Below are 7,329 nucleotides of genomic sequence, written 5' to 3' on the forward strand. Positions count from 1 at the left end.
TTATTTTTTTTATGTTATCAATTCACCATCGCTAAATTTGCTTCTGAAATGCAGTACCATGTTAAATGCACGTTGTAAATCTTCCTCAGGCTGACAACATAGCTGATTTACAAAGGCAAACTCTAGCTAGCACCTAGCTTCAGTCATTGAAAACATGGTGGGCAGAGCTAGCTAGTGGTTTCCATTGTAAAGGTACTTCTGTATGCCGTTTCATTTCCAGAACAAACATAAACCTAACACTAACTCATAAAACATGTTTGCATAAGGCTAAAGTAATTCGACGATTGAAGGTGGATGAAATCAACATCAAGACCATTTTAGCTCACCTTGAAAGTTACCCTGGTTGCTGCCTGCGTGCGAAAGCACTGTGTGGTGCGTCTCAAACTCCACCCTTGTGTGTCAGGGTACTCAATTAAACAACGTCAGCGTCTCTGAGCCATACTGCAAGCAGAGCGAGCAGCGTACAACTAGAACGAGTGTGCTTGAAGTACAGAAGTATACTGATTGGGACGCTCCTGTTCTGCAGTAACCAAACTTTCGTTGCCTAGCAACAACAGGACTCGCCGCCACCGCGAGATGGGTCTCGCTGCGGACTGCAGCGGGATATCTCTCTCCCCCCTCCTCCCTCTCCCCCGCGGCCCGCGCTCATATCCCTGTCGGCCATTTTGTATCAGATTACCGCGGCCGCCGGGCCAGTAGTACATTTTTACAGAAAAATACAATTATAGGGACTAGGAGGTTGTAAAATGTATACATAAATAACTTGTTTTGGCTGTTAAGCGTATCTTTAGGCACGTAAAAAGTAAGTAAATCGCTCTAGAAATCTGAAGAATGCTTACTCGGCAAAACCATCAGTTTGGGTTTGGAGAAGAAATTTCAACGAAGACGTCTTGTGAGAACTTGAAGACATGTAAGTTGACTGATTTTATGGTATTTATTGGTACGTGGTGCACAACAATCTGCTGGGGACTGATAAACTTGTTAAGGGCAGATTATAGTTTACTAGTGAAAGTCGGACTTGAAAGCTAAATAATCTATTATATTTAACTAGCTCAGGGGTGAAGGACAAATCATAGCCAATCAACGGTGCTTTAAATGTTACATATCAACACTAATGGCTATTTTTCGATCATTTTTTAGTATATGGGCACTAATAAAGCGGACACATTAATACAACAGAACCGCCATGCATATTTGTTTACAGAGTGCTAAAGAGGTAGCTGATTAGCAACTCGTGGCTTCGTTTTTTGTTGACTGTTGTTGGAGTATGTCTTAAGCATTTTCTTGTATCATTGCCTTTTCAGGAGTAGACGAAAGTGCCTGGCAAATCCCACTGATGTGCTTTGTGCGTCTGAACAGGTGTGTAGTGTTTCTTATTTGAAGTTTCAATGTTAAGAAGATGCAATGCCAGTCTGCTTGAATGCCAGAAAGCACGAAAAGCTAAGGCGGAATCTACTAGAGCTCTAGCATTCTCTTGTCGTATGCAGTCCTCTGATGACCTTTGTTGATATCGTTTAGCACTAGATGAAGTATGTTCTGTAAAATGAAAAATACACCGCCTGATAAACACGCTGGGAGGGAGAAGGGGTAGCTTTAGGCTCTTTCGTGATGTGAGACACTCTCATCTAAACGTGATGAGAGAACCTTGCTTATGCTGCTTAACCTTGTCTTCAGTTGTCAAACCTGTCATTCCTAGTATTTTCTTGTCATCACAGTATACATCTATTAACACAAATTTCTGTCATTTATTTACAAAAACCACTGCAGTGAGGCTTGACATGATTATTCCTCATTCATTGCCTGGTAATACAGTGGAAGAACTTTTATAAGACTGTCTGGCAATTATTTTATTTTATTATCTGCATGTATTTATTTACACCGGTATGAAGTGAAATTACTACCATGCTAAAGATGCCACCCAACTGCACAACATGTACATTCCCATAACATCTCCATAACCAGTCCACACTTCTGGTGTGAGACTAACGCCTGAATAAGATGGGCTTACCCATACAATAAATTAAATGCCATTCTTTCTTAAACCCATACACTTCCTTACCACAAATAAGCTTATTTAATTCTTAATTATTTAGACTAAAGGAAACAGTCATGGGTAAGTTTGAGTCAGATTTGTACCCTGAGTGTTGTCAGTTCGATTCCCAACCTGCTAAATTGGAGAGGGTGTTTATTAACAAGTGCTCTCCCCATTCCCCACCCTGCGCATGGTACCATTCTGCTGCAATGCTCCCCTGGGGCACCAACTAGGCTGCAGCATTAGTGTAATTTCAATGTGTGCGGTGTCATAATGACGATTGGACTTTTCCATCGCGTCTTAAACTTTTTCTGTCTTTTTCTAATCCTCTCTCCGCAGCCAGCCTGCCACCCTGCCCAGCCCTCACCCAAAAACATCACAAGATGAAGGTGATCAGTTGCAGCATTTGCATAGTATGAAGGAGTAACGCAACCAAGTGATCAATGTATTCAAAAAGTATGCATACCAAACTCCATTTGGCCCTTATACTTATTAATAGTAATTCAGTGTGACGTGTTATACAGTATCGCTGTGTCTCAGATGGCGCACCTATGCACTTTGAGCACAATGTTTCAGTGCATGACCAATATGCCAGGGGTGTCAAAGTCATTGCCTGAGGGCCAAATTCGGTGTGTATGCTCTTCAATTTCACACACCCTCTTTACCCATATATGACATTTCAAATGTGCCTGCACATTAGTGATGTCAACAATAATCAATTAGGAAAATGCCCAAATTGATGAGGCATATTTTTTAATGTTTCAATTACTTCTGTGGGCATTTCTGGAGTAAATGAACTTTACATTAAATGAAAGCACTTCAAGCATTGAAAACTGGAGGATTGCAGGACACACAGCAGCCAATAAAATGTTGTTCAGTGTCTGACTGCTTGTACTGCCTCATGACAGATAAAAATGTGCAATGCTTTCAGTAGAAATGTAATGCATTGCAATGCATCGTACAATCGGACTGAATCGATTTGAAATGAAACGTTACCTCCTGAATCGTAATCGAATTGTAAGGGTAGTGGCAATGCATTCCACTACTGCACATATACTGTTGTTGGAGTATGTCTTAAGCATGTTCTTGTATCATTGCCTTTTCAGGAGTAGATGAGAGTGCCTGGCAAATCCCACTGATGTGCTTTGTGCGTCTGAACAGGTGTGTAGTGTTTCTTATTTGAAGTTTCAATGTTAAGAAGATGCAATGCCAGTCTGCTTGAATGCCAGAAAGCACGAAAAGCTAAGGCGGAATCTACTAGAGCTCTAGCATTCTCTTGTCGTATGCAGTCCTCTGATGGCCTTTGTTGATATTGTTTAGCACTAGATGAAGTATGTTCTGTAAAATGAAAAATACACCGCCTGATAAACACGCTGGGAGGGAGAAGGGGTAGCTTTAGGCTCTTTCGTGATGTGAGAGACTCTCGTCTAAACGTGATGAGAGAACCTTGCTTATGCTGTCTAACCTTGTCTTAAGTTGTCAAACCTGTCATTCCTATTATTTTCTTGTTATCACAGTATACATCTATTAACTCAAATGTCTGTCATTTATTTACAGAAACCACTGCAGTGAGGCTTGACATGGTTATCCCTCATTCATTGCCTGGTAATACAGTGGAGAAACGTTGTAAGACTGTCTGGTAATTAATATTTTATTTTATATTATGCATGCATTTATTTATGTATGAAGTGAAATGACTACCTTGCCAATGATGCCACCCAACTGCACAACATGTACATTCCCATAAAATCTCTATAACCAGTCCACACTTCTGGTGTGAGACAAACACCTGAATAAGATGGGCTTACCCATGAAATAAAATTAATGTCATTCTTTCTTAAACCCATATACACTTCCTAACCACAAATAAGATTATTTAATTCTTAAAGGACCAGTTCAGTCAATTTCAATATGCTGTTGTATCGCTCACGCTACCCTTGACTTGTTAGTACCCGGTGATGCCACATTTTTTGACTCAGCCCTTTCCGAGACATGAGCTATTCTAATGGGGGCAGCGTTTGTTTACGTTTTAAACAAAATTAACATAGGCCTACTCCAAATATTTTCCCAAACGGTATTGCTGTTTGCTAGTTGTCTGCTGATGTTGTACAACCTTTTGGATGTTTTTGGGAATAAATAAAAATGTTTTTTTGAAATGTAAACAAAGCGCTGCCCCCATTACAATGACCAGGATCTTGGAATTGGCTGAAGAAGAACAAAACCACAGGTACTGACAAGTCCAGGGTAGTGTGGGAATTGTAAGGGCAGTGCCAATGCATTCCACTACTGCAAATATTGAGCTGCATATTAGTGTGAGCTGTTCCATTGGCCTGTGCCCACTTATATTCCTGTGACACCAAATTTCATTTTCATACACTATACATTAATGGTGTGTGGGCCAACTGTAATGCACATTTGAAATGACCTTGTGGGCCGAATAAAAGGACTCAGCGGGCCAGATTTGCCCCCCGGGCCTGAGTTCGAGGTCCCTGCAATCTGCCATACACACTGAAACCTAGTGCCTGAGGTGCACAAGTGTGCCCTGTGAGACACAGTATGTGTCTACAATTAACACATCTTGAATGGTTTTGTTTTAGAATGAGCTCCTGCTGTTGACGGACATCCACCAGGCTGTGCAGTGACTGCTGACCAATAAGGGTTGAAAGGACGGGTAGAGGAGTGGAGGTGGACATGGAGCCCTTTGTGTTCGACTTCGAAATACAAGAGGACATGGAGGACTTCTCGAAGGACTGCCAGGCCGTACTGGCAACATGTGCCCACCCTAACACTCACACTTTCCCTAAAGTTTTGGTATCAAGGTCTGTGTCTGGCAGTGCAATGAACTTGCGCACACCTAGTGGTGTTGCGGTAAGCAACCACTTGGCCAACTGAAACAAAGATGCGAGGCGAATTAATTGTTATTACCAAAATATTGTCAGCATTTCAGTGCAACAGTGTTTAGATAAGTACCTAATAAGCTAGTTGATCCTGTGGGTTTGTATTCGATTTACAACGGCTAACACTCATAAACAAACAAACACACACACACACTCCCAACATTTCCTTTGGATCTCCCACACACTCCAAAACAACTCCAGTTGAGAAAATGTTCTTTTCTAATCTCACCATTACGGTCTTCCTGGATGATATCAGAATAACAGCCACTCTTGGAAATGTGTAGTAAATGCTTTATTTATGTACACGTTTATACTTCAGTTGTTTTCATTTAGTATTGTGTTTGCTTTCTTATCTTAACAAATACGATGCTTCAGAGGCTGAGAGTGCACATAGTTAAATGTCTGCACATATGTAATTATTCATATTTTAATTAAAAGTTTATTTTTGTGTTTTTTTTTGTTTTGTTTGATTGTCCTGGTCTGTCTTTGGTGGATTTAAAACTGTGTTTGTCTAATAAACAAATTTGATTTAATTGAACCAATTGAAAACATAGGCTACTTTGGCCTTCCCTTGTCTTTTCCATTTGGCTAAGTCTTTAAACAGTAATATCTGCTAGAAGTAGACCTATCTACCGGGAGTTGTGGATGTTTGGGCGCCCTTTGTTATCATGACAAGTTTAAATCAAAGAAAGATGCATTTTATGTTTATATTTGGGTTATCTTAGTTTAACATGCAGCCTATGTGATTAATCAAAGGTAAGTGCAACAATACTCATTATTTCAAGGTTCTTTGCCGTGAATTTTAAAGACTGAACATTGTAGGACTTGTGTACACTAAACTTGTCATGATTTAAACAAAAAAAAGCAAAATATTAATGTTTAAGTAGGCCTATTTTGCTGATTAGTGGATTTTAACAGACTGTTAAACAAAATCCTGCAATACAATAACCGTCAGTTAAATGCATCAATAAATGTCCCATGGTAGTTTGCATCAATAAATGTCCCATGGTAGTTTTAACGATTCTTAGTCGAGATGGCCGACAGGCAGATGGGTTTTTAACCGTACAACATGATTGCATTGACTGCCTGGGCCAAAATGGCCGACAGGGACATGGATGGGCTGCCTGGGCCAAGATGGCCGACAGGGATATAGAGAGGGATATGGCGCTACAGTCCGCAGCCAGACATACTTGGCCACCGCGAGCTAGTTCAACTTCAGTGCAGCAGAGCCAGGCAAGGTAAGCTTCCTGACAACGAACTTTTAATGTAGTTCTAGCTTTAACCTGCTTTCATTTTGTCTCTGAGCATTGAAGGATTTTAACTGTATACATTGCAAACACGTCTTATCAGCCGTGTTTGTGCTGAAATGGCATAGCCTACAGAGGTACATGGAAACCACTAGTTCTAGCTAGCTCTGCCCACCATGTTTTCAATGACTGAAGCTAGGTGCTAGCTAGAGTTTGCCTTTGTAAATCAGCAACGATGTCAGCCTGAGGAAGATTTACAACGTGCATTTAACATGGTACTGCATTTCAGAAGCAAATTTAGCGATGGTGAATTGATAACATAAAAAAATAAACGTGGTGAAACCGGTCTTGCAGTTGACTTCTCTGTTTGTTTGTTTGTGTTCACAGGACTTCCTCTGGATGGTGGCAGATTGACAACCTCACATCAGTGAACATGAATCTCATAACTGATTGGAAAAATAAATAAAGTTTTGCACACAATGTGTTTGTCTGTGTACTTGAATCACTTCATAGTAGGCTAGTCTATATTGTATTAAAAATGATAATAACTAAGTAATTGAGTGGAAATAAGAAATAAGACATTTTAAGACCATGAACCTATGTAATTTCCATAAAATTGAGTGGAATAGGTGATAATGCATTTTACGGCCCTGATTCTATCTTATTTCCATATAACTACTCAATTGTTTACAAGGTAATTAAGCAGAAATAATACAAGGATGCTTGGGTGGTCGTTTCTATGCAATAACATAGGAAGAGGAAATATTGCACATTACGGCCCTGATGTAGCCTAATTAGTATGAAACTACTTCGGCTGATACCGTTTAGTTACTGGCATACCTACCACCTAACTACTATGATGACACAGTAGCTGTTTCCATTAGCCTACTATTAACTAGAAACTACAGCATAATTGCACTGGAAACTGTATGGTTATTTTTGCTGTTATTAATGAGAAATTATAGTGTAATTGCACCGGAAACCATATGGTTATTTTGCTGTTATTACTAATAACAAGCAGTTATTACCATAAAATTAGACTGAAATTACTGAGAAATTAGTATGAAATTAACACCTTATTAGCGATCCGTAAAGTAAAGTGTTACCATCATTTCTCATGTGGTGTTAGAAAGACACCAACTCTAACCAATGC

General features: G+C 39.9%; 1 long non-coding RNA gene across 2 annotated transcripts; it reads left to right on the plus strand.

Annotated features, from left to right (window-relative positions):
• The first annotated feature begins 634 nt into the window (after positions 1-634).
• On the plus strand, positions 635-5,908 carry LOC134453779 (uncharacterized). Of its 2 annotated transcripts, none has more exons than XR_010035754.1 (6): positions 635-910; positions 1,305-1,359; positions 2,372-2,488; positions 3,139-3,193; positions 3,590-3,671; positions 4,630-5,908. It is a non-coding gene; the product is annotated as an uncharacterized LOC134453779 (long non-coding RNA). The 2 variants fall into 2 exon arrangements; XR_010035755.1 differs by having other exon boundaries at positions 2,372-2,421.
• The last annotated feature ends 1,421 nt before the right edge of the window (positions 5,909-7,329 follow it).

Source organism: Engraulis encrasicolus, chromosome 8 (genome assembly GCF_034702125.1).
Source record: "Engraulis encrasicolus isolate BLACKSEA-1 chromosome 8, IST_EnEncr_1.0, whole genome shotgun sequence".
NCBI classification, from domain to species: Eukaryota; Metazoa; Chordata; class Actinopteri; order Clupeiformes; family Engraulidae; genus Engraulis; species Engraulis encrasicolus.